Source organism: Chlorocebus sabaeus, chromosome 17, assembly GCF_047675955.1.
Source record: "Chlorocebus sabaeus isolate Y175 chromosome 17, mChlSab1.0.hap1, whole genome shotgun sequence".
NCBI classification, from domain to species: Eukaryota; Metazoa; Chordata; class Mammalia; order Primates; family Cercopithecidae; genus Chlorocebus; species Chlorocebus sabaeus.
The window spans coordinates 45001607-45024221 of record NC_132920.1 but is presented as its reverse complement, the minus strand read 5'-3'; the positions used below and the strand labels follow the sequence as shown (position 1 = coordinate 45024221).

Here is a 22615-nt window from a genome sequence, read left to right as displayed (position 1 = left end):
CATATTTTGCCCATATAAGCGCTACTCTTTTATTAATAAATATATATACGTATGTCCCATTGTAATTATAAAATGTAAAATCACTTTAAAGTGATACTGAAATCCTGCTAGCTTTTTGACATTACCTTTTTTAAAACTTAATAGATAGCAAAAGCCAAAATGCAGGGATCTGTGAATTTATGTTAAAAAGTGATTCTCAAGCTCAAAAACAAGGTAATTGTTGCTTTCTGTACTTTATCGTAATTGCCATTGTCTCCTCAGTTCTCCAATGGTGAATAGATTGTGCCTTCTGAAGATTTCAGGCAGCTTTAATGTAGATTTAAGGGTTTTTTTCTTCCTTTGACATAAAGTATCACTGGAACTTTTTTCATATACCTTATTTTGGGAAAAATTTATGATATTTTTAACATTAGGAAGTTTTGCTTTTCCTGACATTTTATTGCTTTGCCTATTTGAAACATTTCAATCCCAGACAATAAATATTATGTGATTATTGTTTTCATATGGATAGGCTATTTCCTCCTGCTCTTTCTAACCCCCTTTCCCAGCTAATGATACTAAAATAGTAAATTCAGCATTCCCAAAATCACATATAATGAAAATTGAAAGAGAGGCAGGTTTCGGAGAGAGGGGTAGTAGTAGTTAAAATAAAAGTGAGGTATGTGGTTTTCTTTCAGTTGGATCTCAATTTTTTCTTGCTCAGTTGAAATGAAGATTATATTTATTCTATAAATCATTTTTATCAGCAGTCATAACCAATTATCACATTAATGGTATATTTGAATATCATTTCAATGGAAGCAAAATGGGTCTCAACGAAGTAGATGGATGTTAGCTGCACACACCGTGAGTACTCAGTGTTTAGAAGCATCCACCATAAAATGCTGCCCTCATGGCTACCTTACCTTCTTCAAGTCATACATGAAATATCATGTTACTTTCTCAGACTGGGCACAGTGGCTCACGCCTGTAATCCCAGAACTTTAGAAGGCCAAAGTGAGAGGATTGCTTGAGGCAAAGAATTGGAGACCAGCCTGGGCAACAGAGCAAGACCCAGTCTCTACAAAAAATTTAAAAACTAGCCAGGCACAGTGGCACACTCCTGTAGTCCCAGCTAATGCGAAGGCTGAGGCAGGAGAATCACCTGAGCCCAGGAGTTCAAGGCAGCAGTGAGCTAGGATCGTGCCATTGCAGTCCAGCCTGGGCAACACAGCCAGACCCTGTCTCAAGAAAACATAAACCACTATCTCTATAAGACCTTCTCTGACCACCCTTTTAAATATTGAGACCCCAACCCCTGACCTAGCACATCATATCCCTTTCCTTGCTTTCTTCTTCACTCTAACACTTACTGTCTTCTAAAATACCATTTCATAGATCTGTTTATTTTGTTACTGTGTTCTCCCTCTAGAATACAGACTCTGCAATTAAGGATCATGGTCTGTTTTGTCTACTGCTATATCCCAGCACTTAGAACAGTGCCTGACACATAATATGTGTTGAGTCAGTATTGCATGAAAGAATGATTGATCAGTACTTAATTCTGGAAATGCTTGCAATGCTATACCCATGTTATTATACTCTCTGGTTCTTCTCCAGCCTTTAGCTTTTCCTTTTCACATCTGTCCTGGCTCGTCATCTTCGTATCTCAACATTCAGCTTCCCCTTGACTTTCCAAAGACTTCTGAACTTCTTCAACTGTGTTTTTCAACATACTCTTTTAAAAAACATTTTTTCATTTTAATACTTTCTAAATCACAGTGCATCTCCAACAAAATAAGAAATTTGACCACTACAAGCAGAAATTAGTTGTGATGTCATTAGGTTTCAGTAATATTACGTCAAATTTTATTTGATGTATCTTTTTTTCTTTTTGAGATAAGGTCTCACTCTGTTACCTAGACTGGAGTACAGTGGCCTGATCCTGGCTCACCACAACCTCTGCCTCCTGGGCTCAAATGATCCTCCCACCTCAGCCTCCTGAATAGCTGGGGCCACAGACGCATGCCACCATGCCCGGCTAATATTTTTTTGGTAGAGACAGGGTTTCACCATGTTGCCCAGGCTGGTCTTGAACTCCTGAGCTCAAGTGATCTGCCCACCTTGGCTTCCCAAAGTGTTGGGATTACAGGTGTGAGCCACTGCGCCCAGCCTATTTTGATATATCTGTTTCACCACTGCTCAAATGTTCTTTTTACCACAGCTCCAGGTAGCATTTTTATTAAAAAATCATGTGTTATTTATGACTTCATATGTTGCAGAAGTTCTTTAGATAGGGCACATAGAAACAATATATTTCCTTTTTTCTTTTTTTTTTTTTTTTTTTTTTAAAGGGTCTTGCTGTGTCACCCAGGCTGAAGTGCACTGGCATGATCACAGCTCCTGGGCTCAAGCAATCCTCCCACCTCAGCCTCCTGAGTACCATGCCGCCATGTGCCTCCAAAGCACATGCCACCATGCCCAGCATTGTTTTTTTCTTTCTGTAGAGACAAAGTCTCACTATGTTACTCAGGCCTATCTCAAACTCCTGGATTCAAACCGTCCTCCTGCCTCAGCCTCCCAAATTACTGGGATTATAGGCATGAATCACCACCCTTATTTCTTTTCAAAATAAAATGCTTAGTCTGATCTAGTTTGCATATAGTAATAAACCCTTTTTATATGTACAGCATAATGTAGTGACTTTTGACAAATGAACAGCTGTGTAATCACCATCACAATAAACATAAAAGAACCCAAAACAGTTTTTTCATGTTCCTTTGTAAGTGATTCCCCCACCTCATCACTAACCCCTGGCAGCCTATTTCTGTCACTATCATTTATTAAATGGAATAATTCCATATCAAGTTGAATTTCAAGATTTTTGCATGTCTTTTTTACTTAGCATAATGCTTTTGAGATTCATCTATCTTGTTTTGTTAGTTCATTGTACATTATTACTGAGTAATATTCCATTATATGGATTCTCTACAATTTGTTCATCCATTCGCTATTGAGTGGACATTTGCATTGTGTCCATTTCCTTGCTATTAAAAATAAAAGTGCTATGAACACAAATGGACAGATCTTTGTGTGGATTCATGTGTTCATATGTATTGGGTAAATACCTACAAGTGGGATTACTGACTCATATGGTAAGTGAATATTTATTTTTGTAAAAAGCTGCCAAAATGTTTTCCAATGTAGCTGTACCATATGGCACTCCCACCAGAAATACAAGATTTCTAGTTTCTCCATATCTTCACTAGCTTTTGGTATGATCCAGCATTTGGCATTTATTTTAATTTTAGCTATTCTAGTAGGTGCATAGTGATATCTCATTGTGGCTTTACCTGCATTTCCCTGATGACCGACGATATTAAGCATTTTCCATGTGTTCGTTTGCCATCTGTATTTTTTCTTTGTTGAAGTGTTTATTCACATCTTTTGCCCCTTAAAAACATGGTTGCTTGTCTTATTACAATATTAAGAGTTATGTCTTTTAGATACAGATCTATTATCAGAAATGTGCTTTTCAAAACTTTCAAGTCTGGAGCTTGTTCTTTCCTAAAGTGCCTTTGGAAAAGCTGATATTTTTAATTTTGAATAAGTCAAAGTTATCAATTTTTATTCTTTTATGGCTTATACTGTATGTCTTATGTAAGAAACCTTCATCTAACCCAAGCTCACAAAGGCTTTCTCCTATGTTTTCTTTTAGATATTTAAGTTTTTAACTTTTACTTTTAGGTTTTGTATTTATTTTGACTTTGTATATGGTATTAATACAAGATAAGAGTTGAGGTCCAAATTTTTTTTTTGCATATGGATGTCAGGTAGTTTCAATACCACTCGTTGAGAAAACTATCCTTTCTGCATTGAATTACCTTGGCACCCTTGTCTAAAATTAATTGACCAAATAATATTGCTCTGCTTTGCATCCTGTTTTGTTCCATTGGTCTATTTGTTTATCCTGATACTAATGCCTGGTTGTCTTGATTACTGTGACTTTTATACTAAGTCATGAAATCAAGTCTTATGAGTTTCTCAGCTCTTCTTTTTCAAAATAGCTTTGCGTATTTTAGGTTCTTTGCTTTTTCATATTTCTACAAAACATTTTCTGAAATTTTGACTGGGATTGCTTATAATATATAGCTTAATTTGGAAAGAACTGACACCTTAGCAACATTAATCCTTCTCATTAATGAACATGACATAGCTCTCCATTTAGAAAGGTCTTTTTAAATTTTTCTCCTCAATGTTTTATAGCTTTCAGAATATAAACCCAGTACATAGTTTGTTAGGTTCATGCATGGGTATTTCATGGTTGATGTTATAAGAAATATTTAAATTTTTTTCAATTTCCAGTTACTCATTATTCATTTTACTTCATAGAGAAATAAAATTGATTTTTGTATATTAACCTTTTATGCTAAAACTGTGATGAACTCACTAGCTCTAATAGATTGCTGAGGTGGTGGGGGCAGTTATAGATTCTTTGGGATTTTCTACATAGATGATCATTTGGTTTGCAAATACAATTTTATTTTTTTCTTTCTAATCAGTATGGTTTTTATTTCTTCTTCATGTCTTATTGCAGTGACTAGGATCTCCAGTACACTATTGAATAGGAGTGGTAAAAATGGACAACGTTTCTTTTTCCCTGATTTTATGGGGAAAGCATTCAGCCTTTACCCCATTAAATTAGCTAAGATTTTCTTTGATGCTTTTTATCACATTAAGGAAGTTCCCTTTTATTCCTTTTTTGCTGAGTGTTTTTTGGATGATGAATTTTATCAAATGGATTTCTGCATTCTTGAAGACAATGAGTTTTTTTTTTCCCAGTGATAAACTATGTTGATTTTTTTGCTTGTTGAACTAACCTTTCATTACTGGGATAAATGTGATTCAGTCATGATGTATTAACCTCTGCATGTGTGTATATGTATGTGTGTATTTATATATATTTGTGTGTTTGAGTTTTTAAAGAGACAGGGTCACTCTGTTGCCCAGGCTGGAGTGCAGTGGCATGATCATAGCTCACTACAGCCTGGAACTCCTGGGCTCAAGCCATCTTCTCACCTCAGCCTCCCAAACAGCTGGAAGTATAAGCACACATCACCATGCATGCCTGGCTTTTTTTTTTTTTTTAATGTTTTATTTTGTAGTGACATAGTCTTGCTTGTTGCCCAGGCTGGTCTTGATCTCCTGGCCTCAAGTGATCCTCCCACCTTGGCCTCCCAAAGTACTGGGATTATAGGCCTGAGCTAGTGCAGCCGGCGACATTTTGATGGATCTGATTTGCTAACATTTTGCTAGGTATTTTTGTATCTGTACTCATGAAAAGTATTGATCTGGAGTTTTTGTAATGTCTCATTTCTGGTTTTTGTATCAGATAATGCTAGGCTCATAAAATGAGTTTGGACCTGCTGCTTCCTTTTCTATGTTCTGGAAGTTTCTGTAGAATTGGTGGTGATGGTGGTGGTGGTGGTGGCGGCGGTGGCTGTTGTTGTTGTTGTTAAAATTCAGTAGAATTCACCAGGGAGGCTATCAGGGTATGAAGTGTTTTTTTGTAGGAAAGCTTTTAGCTAAGAATAATATTAGATATAAGGCTATTTCTTAGATAGATATAAGGTTATCTATTAGATATAAGGTTATTTCTTCTTGAGAGAGTTTTGGTACTTTGTCTCTCAAGTTATGTGTCCCTCATCTAAGTTAACAATAAAGTTTTGGCATAAAGTTGTTCATTATCTTATAATCTTTTAAATGTCTGCAGGATCTGTAGATTGGCGATTTGTTTATTCTTCCTTTTCAGTTTCCCTCTAAACACTACTTTAGCTATATCCCACAACCTTTAATGTGTTTTGTTTTCATTTTCATCCAATTCAGAACATTTTCTAATTTCCTTTCTGATTTTCTCTTTGACTCATGGCTTATTTAGAAATGTGTTGATTAGTTTCCAAATGTTTGAGAATGTCCTAGATATCTTCCTGTTACTGAGTTTTAGTTTAATTTTATAATAGAGACATACTTTGTATGATTTCGGTTCCTTTAGGTTTTCTAAGGTTTGCTTATGACCCAGAATATGTACATATGCACTTGAAAATGTGTATTCTGCTCTTTGACGTAGTGCTCTATAAATATTAGGTCAAGTTGGTTGATAGGTTGGTGCAAAAGTAATCGCGGTTTTTGCCTTTGAAATAGTAATGGCAAAAACCATGATTACTTTGGCATCAACCTAATAGTATTATTCAGTTCTTCCATATACTTACTGATTTTCTGCTTTTTACAATCAAGTACTAAGAAAGGAGGGTTAACGTCTTCAATTAATATTGTAGACTTGTCTGTTTATCCTTTGAGTTTTATTAGGTTTTGCTTAGTATATTTTGAAGTTCTGTTCTGTTACATACACACATTTAGGAATGGCATGTCTTCTTGATTAATTGTCCCTTTAGCATTCCGTAATTTTCCTCTTTATCCCTGAAAATATGTCATGTTCTGTACTGGGTCTGATATTAATAAATCTACTTCATCTTTCTTCAGTACTTAAATTATACATATTTTTTCATCCTTTACTTTTATCTATTTCTTTAAAGTATCTTTTTCATTGATAGCCTATAGTTAGGTCTTGCTTTTTGACCCAGTTTATAATCTCTGCCTTTTAATCCCACTCTTTAGACTATATCTAATGTAATTATTGATGTGGTTACATTTAAATCTGCAATCTTATCCTCATCATAACTCCTTAACATGCTAACTTGTATTTCTTGGTTTTAACTTATTTTTGTCATTTTAACTCTTTAATTTGTTCTTTACCACCCTTTTTATTATTTTTAAAATATTCATTCATTGCAAACTAGCAAAAAACTCAGAAGACTCAGAAAAGCACAAAGAATGCAATTAGAATTAGCCATAGTCCTTTAACTTTGAGACTACATGTGACTGACATTTTAATACACACATGCATACACACACACACACACACACAATATGTTCATAAAGTACATACTTCTTTGTAGCCTGTAGTAACACTTTCTCATAACTTTTTTTTTTAAGACTGCAGAGTATTTCTGTTATGAAAAAAATTTGAGGCCGGGCGTGGTGGCTCACAACTATAATCTCAGCACTTTGGGAGGCCAAGGCAGGTGTATTACTTGAAGCCAAGAGTTTGAAACCAGCCTGGCAAACATGGTGAAACCCCATCTCTACTAAAAATACAAAAATTAGCCAGGTGTGGTGGCGCACAGTTGTAATCCCAGCTATTCAGGAGGCTGAGGCAGGAGAATTGCTTGAACCCGGGAGGTGGAGGTTGCGGTGACCTGAGATCATACCACTGCACTCCAGCCTGGGCAACAAAGCGAGACTGTCTAAAAAAAAAATAACAATAAAAATAAAATTTTGAGACTGTAACGCTGCTCCCACCCCCAAACTGGGAAGATGCCAAGAGACCAAAGAACAATTCGGACAAGTCCAGCTTGGTGAGCAGATGAGTTTATTAAGACTTACAGACGGGGCACTCCTGGGCAGCAGCAGAACAGCTCTAGAGATCCGCGCTGCTTCCCATCTCTAAGGCTGCTTTTAAGCTAATTTTCTGGCTCTTTGCCTACTGTGTGTGTGATGGGACTGTTTTCCTTGGTATGTTCCCAGATACTCACCGGGAAGTTTGGATTCTCAGGGACACCTGCTCCTCTGCTGGGCACCCTGGACTTGGATCACTGCCTGGCCTTCAGGGTTCAAGCAATGAACATATACCCTTAAATAACCTGGTGGGAGACCTGTCATGCTACATTTCTTCATACTATGATGGCTGGTTCGTTTTCAATTGTATCCTATTTTTAGGTATTTCTCTTTTCCTAAAGTTTTGCCATTATTATAAAATGTGCATTATTTTTCACACATCAGACTTCCTTCTCTTTTGGCCTCTGTCATTTTGGTTGTCAGCCTCGTTGTTGGTAATGTGCCTGCTTTTCTCTGGCTGCTTTTGAGGTTTTTTCCTTTTATTCTTTAACAGTTGTAGTATGACATGCCCACATGTAGTTTTGTTTTTCTCTTTCTTGGAATTTGTAGAACTACTTGAATCTGTGGCTGGATATTTTTCATCGATTTTTTTAATCCTATCCACTTTTCTTCAAATATTTCTTTAGGTCTTCTAGGATTTCAATTAGATGTATGCCAGACTTTTTTTTTTAACCATACATTATATGTCTTCTGTATCCTTTTCTATATTTCTCATTTCCTTTTCTGTCTGCTTCAATATGAATATTTTCTACTGACCTATCTTGTATTTATTGAACTTCCCTTCTAAAATTCTATTAAGCTTATCTACTGAATTCTTTTTTTTTATTTTTTAATTATACCATCACCATTTGATTCTTTTTTGAAAAAAAAAAGTTCCAGTTCCAGTCCCTTCCTTATTACCTCAATATTTGGGTTTCTTGGGGATGTTTCTGTTGTCTGTTTTTTTGTTTTTTGTTTTTTTCTCTCTCTCTCTTAGTTTTCAGTGCCTCCTGCTTTGCCTGTGAGTTTTTTATTGAATGTCAGACATCGTATATGCAAAATATATAGACACTCTGGGCTGGGTGCGCTGGCTCACCCCTGTAATCTCACCGCTTTGGGAGGCCAAGGTAGGAGGGATGATCGCTTCAACCCAGGAGTTGAAGACCACCCTGGGCAACAAAGCAAGACCCTGTCTCTACAAAAATAAAAATTAACTGGGCATGGTGGCGTGTGCCTGTAGTAGTCCCAGCCACTCAGAAGGCTGAGGCAGGAGGATCCCTTAAGCCCAGGAATTTGAGGCTGCAGTGAGTTAACGATTGTGCCACTGCACTCCAGCCTGGGTGGCAGATCGAGACCCTGTCTTAAAGAAGCTCTGGAGGTGATTTCTTCTAGAGAAGATATAATTTTCTGGCAGGCAGCTGGGGTACAGTTGGATCAAGGTTGATCTATTTCTGCTTTGCCTTTATTCCTAGAAAACATCCCCAGGGTCTCAGCTGAGTGCCTGTGGTGTTCACCAGACCCCTTCAACCTTGGTGAGCTCTGAAATCTAACCCCTAACCCAACAAGATTGATGGAATTTTTGCTCACCTTTTTAGCCTTCCATCTGCTGCTCTCACCCCCCACCCCACCACATGTGTAGCTTTGGAGTTGACATATGCTTCAAGGGGAAATTGCATGCAGAATTATAGACTTATTTCTCTGCAGTTTCCTCTCGTCAGGAAATCTTGGTTCCTCAACTGCCTTGGCAGCCCCAAACTCCAACCTCTGCTTCCCCAGCCCAGTGATACTGCCACAATTCCCAGATGGTTTGGCCTCACTTCCTCTCACAGTTAATTGGCAAATTTCATAAGAAAAAAGAGAACCTGACTTTTCTCTAGTATCTTATTTTCTCAAGTCCTGGCTACACTGGCTGTTTCCTGATGCTTCAAATAATTTGTACCCCTACCCCAAGATGTCTATATCCAAATCTCAGAACCTGTGAATATATTACATCACATAGCAAAAGGGAAATAAGGGTGCAGATGGCATGAAGGTTGCTAATCAAAGGAAATTAAGATGGAGAGGTTTTCCTAGATTATCCACATGGGTCCAGTCTAATCACCTGAGCTCTTAAAAGCAGAAGAATGGGTAAGAGAGATGCAACATGAAAATGACTTGACGTTCTAGCTCTGAAGACTGAGTAAAGGAGCCACAAGCCAAGGAATGTGGTGGCCTCCTAAATGGCCCCAGCTTACAGATCATTCGAAAATGGATGATCTGAAGAAACAGAAACTTAGTTCTCCCAACAGTCTGAATGAACAGGAAACAGATTCTTCCCTATAGCCTCCAGAAAAAGTATAGCCTGACAACACTGACTTTAGTCTAATGAGACTTACACAGGACTTCTGGCCTATAGAACTGTAAGATAATAAATGTGTGGTATTTATGCTACTAAGTTTGTAGTAATTTGTTATGGCATCATAGAAAACTATTATACAACTGCATTTGTGTTTGTTTTCCAGTTTCTGTAGTTGTTTGCAGTTTGAAAATCAGTCTCTCATACCTTGAGGTGTCAGTCAGGGCACAGCCACAGAATCAGCACCACTGTGTACTATGGGAGGAGGACTACAGGAATCAGACCTTATACAGTTGTCAGAAGAACTGGGAAAGTGAAAGCATAGGAAGGAAGTTGGAGGATCAGAGGGAAAACAATGACCAACCCATCAATGTGAGAAACAAAGAACAACCAGGTGCCAAAAGTGGCTGCAAAGTGATAGCTCGTGAGAAGGTGTGTAGGAAGCCATGCTTCTGTATAACTGCCACCTTGGCAGGCCCACCACTGAGTGTCTGGCATAAGCTGGGAGCCACTGTTGGTCAACAGGCTCTTCAGTCAGAACTGAATGTAGAGTAGAAGAAAGTGAAGACAAGCTAGAACCTGTCAGCACTTCTGTGCCTTCTCTGTACCTGCAAGACTTTCAAAGATCAATAGCTGCTTCATTTCCACCCTCCACATCTACATACATTTCCCTTTTGGCCAACTCTAACTCAGAACCCTGTAGGGAAGGGGACTATGGGAAAGTAGTTTAAGTTTCACCAAGTTGGCACACTATCAATGACTGCAGTCTGTCTACCCTTTGTCTCCTTGGTACCCATACATACATCTTTTAACAATGTTTAACCTTCAAATAAAGTCAACAGCAAAATGCTTCCACCTAACATGATGTATGCTAACCATGCCCTCCAAAAAGGATATAAGCACCTTTGTGGTCTTCTTCTCAGTAACCCATAACCCCATCTAATCTTAAGCATCATACAAATCTCACTTGAGGGGCATTACAGAGTACCTGACCGCACTCCTCAAAACTGTCAAGGAAAGCCTGAGAAACTATCATAGCCAAGAGGAGCCTAAGAAGACATGATATAAATGTCATGTGGCATCCTGGATGCAATTCTGGAGCAGAAACGAGACAACGGATGAAAACTAAGGAAATCTGAATTAAGTATGGGCTTTAAGTGATAGCATACCAATATCTGTTCATTAATTGTGACAAAAGCATCATAATGTAAAATACTAATAATAGAGGAAAGTAGGTGTTGGGTATATGGGAACTTTGTACTGTCTTCACAATTTGGTAAATGTAAAACTGTTCTAATATAAAACGTTGGGGGGTTTTTTTGTTTGTTTTTTGTTTTGTTTTCTGTTTTTTGAGATGGAGTCTCTCGCTCTGTCACCCAGGCTGGAGTGCAATGGCACGATCTCAGCTTACTGCAGCCTCCGTCTCCCTGGTTCAAGTGATCATCTTGCCTCATCCTCCCAAGTAGCTGGGACTACAGGTGCATGCCACCACGCCTGGCTAATTTTTGTATTTTTAGTAGCGATGGGGTTCCACCATGTTGGCCAGGATGGTCTCAATCTCCTGAGCTCATGACCCACCCGCCTTGGCCTCCCAAAGTGCTGGGATTACAGGCATGAGCCACCGCACCTGACCAAAAGTATATATTTTTTTTAAATAAAAGGCTAGTAAGTCCTTTATGACACATCCATTTGGGGTGATGTTTGTTCCTCTTTTCTCTGAGTCACACTCTCCCTTTAATATCCTGTAACCTAAATACTGAGCTATATGGCTAGCCACTATAAACACATCTTCTATATGGATAGTGAGGGAATGGAAGTGGGGGAGTAAAGAAAATTAATACCAAAAAAATGCTGTATTCACATTAAGAAAGAAATGCTTACAACCACTACTGTCATCATTTCTGTAACTGGTCCAATGGTCCCTGCTAGTATTTATAACTTCCATCTTCTGTTAGCCAGTCCATATCGCCTTTACCCTTAGTAAACAACTCAGCCGATGTGCTTCCTTGCCTCATGGGGTGATCCTGCCTATTTCTGTTTCAGTTATATTTTGCTGTGTAACAAACCACCCCAAAACTTAGTTGCTTTAAGACAACATGATTTTTTTATTTCTCATGATTCTGGAGTCAGGCATTTAGATAGTATTTAGCTCTTGTCCAGAACTGCTAAAGGAGAGAAATACACTCAGTTTGGACCCACAGGCCCAGTCTTGGTTTCTGGTCAAAACTACACCAACAATACATTTGGCCTCTTCGCCACAAGGTTTGTTTCCTCAGTGGATCTGGCACTAAGAAATTAAATCTATTCATAACTCTTGCCTGATGAGTAACTTGGATCCTAAATTCTCCCTGCCCTTAATAGCTGTGTGGTGTTTGAGAAATTGCTTTAACTTGGGGTCTTGGATTCCTCATCTATTAAGTGGGAGCATTGAACTTCTGCTAGATGACTTTAAGACATATTTTTTTACTCCTGAAATCTGTTACTTAAGAGGGGCATTTATGGAGTGTGGATTATGGAAAAACCAGCATAGGTGGGAGTCAAAACTTTAAGAATTTATTTCAGCCTAAAATGCCTATTTTTGAAGGCAACCTAATCAAAGCTTTTTAAAAATAGTTTTTAATTATAGGTTTGAAACTTTGTGTTATTTGTAATACCTTTTTAGAAGCCTGAAAATAACATTTCTCTCTGTACCAACTTTGTGCTTTTCCATTTGGTAAACACTGATTTTATTTCTCTCTGTCCCTGTAGGAGTAAACCAAGCCAATTCAGCACTTCCTGTTTACTTCCTTGTCATATGTATCATAGATGGTGACAGACCTCCTCTCAAAACAAGCTTCCTTAGTTTAATTCTGCATTTTCTGCTTAGGCAACCACCCTATCAATATACTTGAACAGTTAAACAATTTGGCTACTGAAGCACTGTCTCTGAATTCCCCCTTCAACTTGTCAGTGGAAAGGAAAGTTCCTTGGTGGAATGGTAGGAATAGTTTTAAGTGGGGTATCTTACAGTGCCTTATGATTGAGAGTATCAAAGCATTTTCAGCTCTTAATCTTGGTATGTATGACATGGGTGAACACAAAGCTAGTAAACAACTTTATTTCCTTAGGAGATTCTCAGTGCTCTATCTGTTTTTTAAGTAAGAAGATTGAGTTTCATGTATATTGAGTGACTAAAGTGTAAGCTTAGAAATATTTTATGTTTCCATCTTAGTTTATTCTGTTCAGCATAAATCATCAGAGCCAACCATAACTTAACCATTTACTAGAGCTTTCTCAGAGTCAGTTGTATTACAAGCATGTCAGACACACCTTCCTACAAGTCCCTCAAGGTCAATAGTTCAGAAATTCTGCGTTTTCCTTCCCTTCCCCACTCAACACTTATGGAAATATATGCTAATTGGAACAGAAGCTGCCTACCAAACTAACAGGGTTAGACCACTCTTAACACAAGATTAATGAGAAAGAAGTTTAAGGAAAAAATAACATTTCTCAAGCAGTAAGAAAGTACATGCCAAGTAAAAGCCAACAGTCTGCATCAGTCGGATACCAAACTCTGCTTTCCCTTGACTTTACTTAAAGGAGTTAAAGACAGGGAATCCTGTATGTCCAGCCTTGCCCCAGTCACTGTTGCCAGCCCTTCTGCTCAGTGTGGCTGGCTTCTCACCTTCCTTCCGGCATCAGCTCAGCAGCCACCATTGTGGAAAACAAGACCACAGACTCAAGGGTTAGAACGAGACTCTACACATTGTTTACTAAGGTGACATGCCAGAAGGAATGATGAGGCGCAAACATACTGCATGTGGCCAGCTGCATTCATGACTGCCCTTTGTAGGTGTGTGATTTATATTCATAAAGGGGGATTCGGAGACAGTGAATGTTTAAAGTCACTGATATTGGCAAAAAATTAAGTTCGTGAATCACTCTGTGCTGTTGATGAATGACTGAACTGTGAGTACATCAAGAGCTGTCAATTAGGAGCGATGCTAACGTTCTTTTGGAATAGGTTTAGACAACAGTATTTGCTTAGAAGGAGAAAAGCCTAAAGATCTTATCAATTTGCAGAAACTGTAATTGGCATACCACATGACATACTTACATTATTTGGCAAGAGCAAGGGGTGCCGATTTCTCTTAGAATTCCAACCTTTTCAGGATCCAAAGGCAGCCTTCACCTGTGGCACATGCTTAGCTCTTTATAAGCACCCTCAATTTTTCCTAATAAATTTTACACATTTAAAAAGTGATGATCTTTCACACCTAGTACCCAGATCTTCGTTTCTAAATATCATTCCCCACTGGTATTCAGGGTTCCTTGGAGAAATGCCTGATTCCAGAACCAGGGCAGGGAAAGATGCCTGGAAAAATGAGCCTTGAATATTTTATTGCATAAGAAAATAAGGAATTGGTCACAGAACCATGGGGACATGTCAAAAATGGAGCTGGAAGGCTCTTACTGGCCAAATCTGGGACAATTTGAGCATCAAAATAAATAATGATAGTAGTAGTTTGTCACCCATAGAATAAAATAGATATTCATGAGTCCATGCGGTATAAATAAGTAAACAGAGGAGAAAGTGAAAGGTCTTTTTTGCAGAAGAATGCCAACTAATAAATATAGAAAAAATCGTAGCATTAAAAGATCATCAATGGTGGAGGAAGACTGGTAAGAAGTGATTTATGTAGTCTCAAATTGTCTCCCCACGAATTACTGATTAGTTGAAAAGGAAAAAATAGGAAAAAAGAAACCTGATGTTCTTTATTTATTTAAGTATTGTTAATTTAAATGTTTTTATTGTTTGTGTTCAAAAATAGATAAGTACTCTTGCTTAAATTTTGTGTTTCTGCAGGCTATGCCACTAAATAAGAAATGCAAACAGGGAGAAATTCATTTGTAATAGTTGAAAGAATATCTCCAATGATGGCAAATCCTCTGATAAAATATATTTTGGTCAAATGCCTAAGACAGCTCCTTTTGTTCAGCCTCAATCTGGAAATTGTTCTCTCCAAAAGCCAGAACAGGCTGACACTGTAGCATATCAGAGGCATATGGGAGCTCTCTGCTCCAAGCACTACGGTTTAAGGGAGATGGGGAGCTACAGCATCATGTGGGCAAAGAGGTGGCCATTCCAGGATGGCACTGGAACTCCGTCTGTCCCTTTCCCAGTGAGGACCCTGGCCACCTTTATTTCCCCCTTTTGTTGTCTATATAAAACCAGAAACACGGTTTTCAGTTCCTGTGATGGTTAGGTATCTGAAGCAGGCAGGACACCAGTGTCCAGACAGGGCTGACTGGGTAAACAGGACTCATAGATAATGCTGGCTCAGCTGGGCACCCAACCACCTGGTTATGTGATGAACTGCACTAGCACTCCAGGGAGACCGGACAGGCACCTCGAAGACTACATTCAGACGCTAAAATGCACACCCACAAAACAGCCATCTCAGACTTCTAATCTTGCTTTATGACCAAACTGTAATTACATTACACCAATTACTTGAATATTACATTTTTATTACTGTTATGTCATTATGTCTACTAGGAAAAAAATATGCCTACTTTAACCAATAAAATTCTTAATGACTCATTTAAGCTGTGTCTACATGAAACCCCTGACTTAAACATTTTGGTCAAAATAATTTTTAGGGCCTGGGAGAAAAAGAGGGTTAATCTCCATCTATATGATTATCCCCAAAGCAAGAAAACTTCCATTCGTAGATGTACAGCTAGAAGTTACAAAGTTCCAGCCAAGGCTAATCAGAAAGTTATGATGACTATATATAAGAGCTATATTTATACAGCCATCAATTCTTTATCTTCTGTTGATCAGTTAATAAAAAAGGAGAGCTGGGAACTCAGGAAACATCCATGTAGCCATCCTCCAAATGCATAGAGGCACGCTTACATTATTCCAGAATGTCAAGTAGGCCCAGCTGTATAAAGATTCTTTAAAGGCCATCTAAGTCAGTTTTTTGGGAGCCAGTGATTTAATTGGGACTCACTAGGGACAGTCCCCCAAATAAAGTTACTAATGTGTAGAACTTCTGTTTTAAAATCATTATAATTACATTTTACTTCATTTACCTCTTTTAAGGTAGCATCTCATTTTCTGTAGGCCAGCGACCTGCAGAGCTTATCTGAGAAATTCCAGGCAATCAGACTCGGTGCATTTTCTCAGCAGAGGGGCCTGTGACCTTAACCATCTCTCAGCTTGCCCCGAATCTATGTATCCCTTTCCCAAGCCATGCAGACTCAGACAAGCATAGGATGCTACCTGTCTCCAAAATAATTCTCTACTTTGGGAGCCAGAATTCAGACACTTGAATTTTGAGAATTTATCATATGCACTTAACTGAGTCAAAATATCCAAATTTAATCACTATTGAAAATTTCTTTCACATACATTTTACATATGCCTTTTCCTCCCAATTTTTATGCATTACACACTTTCCTACAAGAAGATGAAGTGGGTAACAGGTTTTTCTTCCCCTAGGCTTGGTATTTACTTTATTTAAAAAAAAATCCTTTTGACAATATATGTACTCTGTATTACTGTGTAAAATGTAATGCCTAATTCTAAAGTTATGTGCATCTGCTGGACATATACACTGTTAAACATTCATGACTGCCTACAAATGTGAAAAATATTACCAGGTCTATTTTTAACATTACTTTGGCAAGACTGTTGCTGTGGAGAAAAAAATCCTATAGCATCTTAATGAGAAAACTGAATGATTCTTTGAAATGTGGTTGTGATTCCCTAACTTATTAAGTGATGATGTCACTGGTGCCGAGAAGCAAGCAACAGTGGACTCACTCATTTGCCAGCACGCTCTGGAGATACACCAGAAGGGAAATTAAACTCATCTTGAGTGCGGTTTGCGCTGAGCGGCACCCTCCCCCACAGCTCGGAAGGTCACACATGTCCCTGCTCAGGACATGTCTCACACACACACTTGGTCTGTTATCTCTGTAAACCTACATCATGGAAGGGTACACTGATTGCATGTGTTTTTACGGAACTTGATCTGCTTGCTGGCCTTTTTTCTGTTTATTACCCACATTTGTCTTACAGAAAAGAACCACCTTATTTCACCTGTTGGAGAAAGAAGGGGTGTCCTCCAGCTCACCTGAGTTCCCTCAGTCACTTAATTAGCAAGTGGCAGGAAGTTCAAAGAAGTCTGTCAGGACAGGAGCACAGGTCCAGTGAAGGAGGTCGTTCCTCATACCTTCTTACTCCCCAACTGTCTTCAGACTTCCTGGTCACTCGATTTGAATCCCACTTGTCCTGTCCTAAGTGGGCACAGGCCCTATAAGAGCAAGGTGTGAGGCTGTTTGGTCCTAGGCAGCAGCAGACAGGAGCCGGCAGAGTTGTACAGACTGTGCCCTACACAAAGAAACCAGGGCAGGAAGGCACTGGAGGGGGGCCTAACTTTTATTTTGGCCTTCACTTGCCAAGCCTTGCGTCCTGGCACAGGAGTTGTGTCAGCCAAGAGCAAGATCCACTCAGAGGAAGCGTTGTTTTATCATTCCCTACCTAGAGGAGGCACTTTTTCAAATTCTTCTGCCCTCCAAGGATCCATCTGGCTTGTTTGTACAAAGTCACTGTGTGTGCTTGCAGAAGCCCTGGGGCTGGCCCTGGAGGAATCAGGATTTGTCATACTGAAGGAGCAGATTCTGCAGCTTAAATGCTGGCTGGGTCAGCAGTGAATGAATATAAATGCGGTCATTGCTTCTATGGAAAAAGTGCTACAGAATAAGGTCTTTCATCCTAGATAGCAAGTCTGGAACCTTTCAGAGTTCCAAAATCAGCCACAGCTGATTGAAAATTGAGGAACCATTTTCAGCCAGAAGCCTGCAGAACCCGTATTTAAAGAGAGAGCTATGTGTTCCATCCAAAGTAGGGGCCGTTTTAGTTCTGCACTGGGGAAAATGCAGCCTGAGGGTGGCCTAGCTGGTCTTAAATCTGCATAAAATCATGGAATCACTGAAGTTTAGAGCAGAAAGAAGCATTGGGCCCTCTAAGATCCATTCACAACTTTCCGAGATGAGCACAGGAACATGAAGTGCTGGTCCCCATCACCCGCAAAGGTGGTATCTTCTCAGCCATGGGAGCCTGCCACTCCCTCCACACCCATTCTTCTCCCATCCTGATGGCTCTAGATATTTTGTGGTGAGGATTCTGATTTCTGGGCATGGACCCACTGGGTGCTTCACTTCCTTCCACAAGTTATTTGTGAAATATCTACCTGCCACTAATCACTCAGTGATGTCTACCATTTGCACAGAACGACCAGTGGCTCAAATGCTCTTCAGTGGTCATCCATGATTGCCACAGACTTCCAGAGGAACTCAGGGCCATCAACCTGCAGTCTTAGTCCAGTCCCTGCCCCAGTCCACTGGAATGATGCAAGGACCCATCCTGTCAATCCCCTCCACTCCTGCCAGGACACTCCTGTTTCCTACCCTTTTATCCTCTGGCTATGATGTAGTTTCAGCTTGTTGGGGGAGGTCCCCAGGAGCCAGCCTCCTCACCACTGCCTCTGCAGAGACTCCTGCCATGCCCCGCTCAGCAGTGCAGACTTGTGCATGGACATCTCACACCAGAGCCCTGTTCATCACACACTCGGGACAGCGATTTGGACTAGAGCTCATCTTCAATGGAGATAGCCCTACACTTCCCTTTATCTACCCTAACTCCAGAAGCATACATTTTTTGACTACTTCCTGCCACCCAACAGCCTCCACTGAAGTCCCAGCATGTCTCAGAGCTGAGGCTATGCTGGAGATGACACATGACATTTCAGTCCATTCTTGGAAGTTTCTTTGTCTTTGCAAGAAGGATGTTAATTTTGCAGGTTCATTTGGTAAACCTGTAAGTCAAGAAGTGGGACTTTGACTTCAAATTATTACATTTATAATGCTGCATATTATTTTAGCAGGTTCCACAGAAACAATTCATTCCCTACCTAGAGGAGGCACTTTTTCAAATTCTTCTGCCCTCCAAGGATCCATCTGGCTTGTTTGTACAAAGTCACTGTGTGTGCTTGCAGAAGCCCTGGGGCTTCTTCACTGTTACAATTGTGTTTTTATGAACTTCAAAGAAACATGGACTTTCCTTTCAGAAACCGCCTCACACACACTCATATTACATTGTTCTGAACCCCAAGTCTACCTAAGACATGACCAAGACATCGTTTGAGGTACCATCCCATCCTTCCGCCGGAGAGTGTGACCCAAGGAAGAGATCCTTAGGGCTGGTGACCATATTGCCCCTCTCTGTGATGGATTGCCTGTGCCACTGCCATTACCTATACTGACTTTGCCCTTAATGATTAGTTCTGATAGGTTAATTCTTGGCAAAATACTCCACAAGGTCCATATCAGTTAGCTACTGCCAGCTAACAAACATCCTAGAACTCAGTAGCTTAAACCAATATGCATTTATTATTGTGGATAAGTCCAGAGATCTGATCTCAGCTGACTTACTGATGCATCTGCATCTGCATTCTATGTGTTGGTAGGCAGCTCTGCTGATCCTGGCTGGACACTATCATCTGTTTAGGGGTCAGGTGACTGTGTATGGTATAGGATGGCTATGGCTAAGACAACTGGGCTCTTCTCCATGTAGTCTTACCCTCTGGCCCTGGGTGGTTCATACAGAGGCAGCAGGACTCCATAAGAGGGGAAACACACCAGGTCTCTTGAGCCCTAGGCTCAGAACTGGTACAATGTCAGTGTCACTCCTGCCACATTCAAGGCCAAAATAAACCACAAGCCCTGCCTAGATTCATGGGGTGGGAAAGTAGGCTCTACGTCTTTCTGAGAGGAACTGCAAAGTGGCACTGCAAAGGCCATGGCAGTAGGGAAGGGTGGTGAAGTGTGGATATTTTTGCAATCAATCTACCAACTCTCTATTAATAGCTTTTATTGGCCAGGTACAGTGGCTCACACCTATAATCTCAGCACTCTGGGAGGCCGAGCTGGGAGGATCACTTGAGGCCAGAAGTTCAAGACCAGCTTGGGCAACATAGCAAGACCCTGTCTCTATTAAAAAAAAAAAAAATCTAAAAATTAGCTGGGTGCAGTGGTGTGCACCTCTGGTCCCAGCTACTTGGCAGGCTGAGGCGGGAGGATCAATTGAGCTCAGGAGTTGGAGGTTGCACTTAGCCATGATCACAGCACGGCACTCCAGCCTGGGTGACAGAGCAATACCCTGTCTCTATTAAAAAGAAAAAAAGCTTTTATTTTTCTCATTCTAGATGTAAGTAGTTAAATGTCTTTATAATTATAAAGCACTTTCTCATGTGATCTTGCATAATATATCCAACTCATGCACTTCGTAGACGAGGAAACTAGAGACTCTAAGAGGTTAAGCTGCTTGCCAAGAGCTAGTAAGTGGCAGTGTCAGGACTACAATCCTGATAGAATCCTAGGACTAGAAGACTAGAATCCAGGTCTCCTGATACAAAGTTCAGAATCATTTCCAAAATTTCACACTCATGATCCCCTTTGGGCTAATGATGTTCCCTTAAAATAGCTTCCTCCAGAGGAAAGAGTAATTTGTGGCCATAGGATGGGAGCAGAGGTGGGGCTATACAATCCATATGGAGCCTGACCCCATCTTCTTGGTCTCCTTGCTCCCTAGCACGGTGTTCTAATCCTCCAAGCCAAATAATCCCAGGAAGATGTTGTACCCTACACACCCTCAGACACTTCATTCCAGGCTATGGTTTTGTGAGACTTCATGCTACTTTATTATCTTATTTCTTGTTAACTCTGGCTCTCCCTACCAGCCTACCTTAGAACTTTCGTCTCTTTCCACTGTCACCCTTTGTCTCTAGCTACATATCCCAACCTCAGACCTACTGCCTGAACTTTCCATCTGCTTTATCCCTTCTCCTGATGTCTTCTTGAGATCTCGCGATTGTTGCCTTTTTTCCCCAGGACTACAGCTTTCAACCAGTTTTTACAGGACCAGCTGGTGACCTCACTCGCTCCTTGACGGCTGCAGCTCATTTAAATGCAACCAACGGCCTTGGAATTTTAATAAGAAACTTGGAGCTCCTAGTTCTGTTGCGACTTGGTGGCAGCTCAGTACCTGCTAAAGTGTTGCTTCCCCGCTGGCCTCACAGAGGGGCTGTAAAAGGTTCGAGTTCTGAAAGCTTGAGTGGAAGCTGTTGCATGCAGGCTCCTGGGCCCAGAGAGGACTGCTTTTCTTTTCTGAGCCAGCCTCCTTTTTATTTCCTCCTGGCACGTGTCTGCTCTACTGAGGTCTCCACTAACGGCTCTATGCTCAAGACAAGCAGCGACACAAGGGAGGCCAGGTCTGGTGCGAAGAGAAGAAGTGATGAGTCACTCAGATGTTACCCTGGACACAGTCCTGCACCTCAGGCAGACACTACCCCACTGCCCCACAGAGTGGGCCCCACAGCGCTCCACTCTGAAGTGATGGGGCAGCCATGGACAGACTAAGGCAAACTCAGACACTTTGCACTTCTTTTGCCAAAAGCAGATTTTAGGTAACAGAACTTCATCTTTCATTTGGAAACCCCTTTTCTTCTTCTAACAGCTATGTGTGTCCCCCTTACAAAAAAGGAAAATGAATCTTCAAAATTCACTAAGTGATGACACTTGGCAAGTCTGAAAGGGAGAATTCTTAGCTCCTGCTCACTGCTCTCAGATTTCCTGATAGTTAAGTAATGATGAAGACAAGGCAGGGAGTGAGAACTGCGTGTTCAGTTGGGGTCTCCTTGGGGATTATAAAAAACAAACAAACAGAAAAGCCTGACACTCAAAAAATAAACCATTTATAGAAGCTAAGATAAGGAGTTCCCGTGAGCTTCGGAGCCCTTCTGTTTGCTGCTGTTCTCCAATTAGCCGAGAATGCCGGCAGATTGTGCGAACGCAGCACTAAGCCCCGTGCCAAACACCTTCTCAGGTTTTTTCCCCTCTGCATTTTGCTAATCCCTGGATGAAACATAATCGCAGAGAAATGTTCAAGGTTGGACACAACAGGGAGGAACTCAATGTTGGCTCCCACCCAGTGGAAATAACATGCCACTGGACTCAGCAAGGCAGGAATAAGGATGTTAAACAAATACACTTCTCTCCAGCCTCCCTAGCAACGGCTTGTTGCTTTCTGCAGAAGCCCTGAGTTTCCTCAAGCTGTTCATTCCGCTCCAAGGTTTCATCACCTGAGATATGTTTTATAAGAGAGAAACAGGGAAGTCAACGAGCAAAAATTCCAATCAGGAAAAGAATGGAAAGAGAATTAAGTCATTTATTCCCCTCTAGGGAAAAATAAAAGTAGCAAAAGTATTTATATAGAATAAGTATATAATTATGTATAATAATTAAACTCCAGCAACTTGCAGTCATCATTCTTTGTCACTTTCTTTCAAACCAGAGGAAAACATTTCTCCTTATTGTGCTTTCGAGTTAAGATTTCTGAATTAGAAGTTCCAGGTTCCAACTGACTCCTGTCATCTGTGTTCTGAGGATGAAATGGGAAAAGAAATCAGAGAATGGGACAGAACTTTCTGTAATAAAAATAAAAAGGGGGGAAAAAATCCTGTCTAAAAGTACTTAAAATATAACACCTATCTCAAATATGCACACATATATATTTATATCTCATTTAATCTTTACAACATTCCTGAGATTGATGTTATTATTCCTATTTACAGATGAAAGTCTAAGGTGAAGAGGGGTTTAAGGCCACACAGATTGAACCGTGGAGAACTGGAGATGCCTATGCAGTCCTCCTGAACAGAACACGGGGCTCAGAACGGTTTAGGAGAGGTACCA

General features: G+C 40.2%; 1 protein-coding gene across 1 annotated transcript in view; it reads left to right on the top strand.

Moving 5' to 3' along the window:
- SUPT3H (SPT3 homolog, SAGA and STAGA complex component) overlaps positions 1-22140 on the top strand; it is a 552672-nt gene extending 530532 nt beyond the window's left edge. Inside the window, exon 12 of the transcript XR_012089179.1 lies at positions 20753-22140. The gene's annotated coding sequence lies outside the window, so the exon portion shown is untranslated. The remainder of the gene's footprint in view (positions 1-20752) is intronic.
- Positions 22141-22615: the final 475 nt, after the last annotated feature.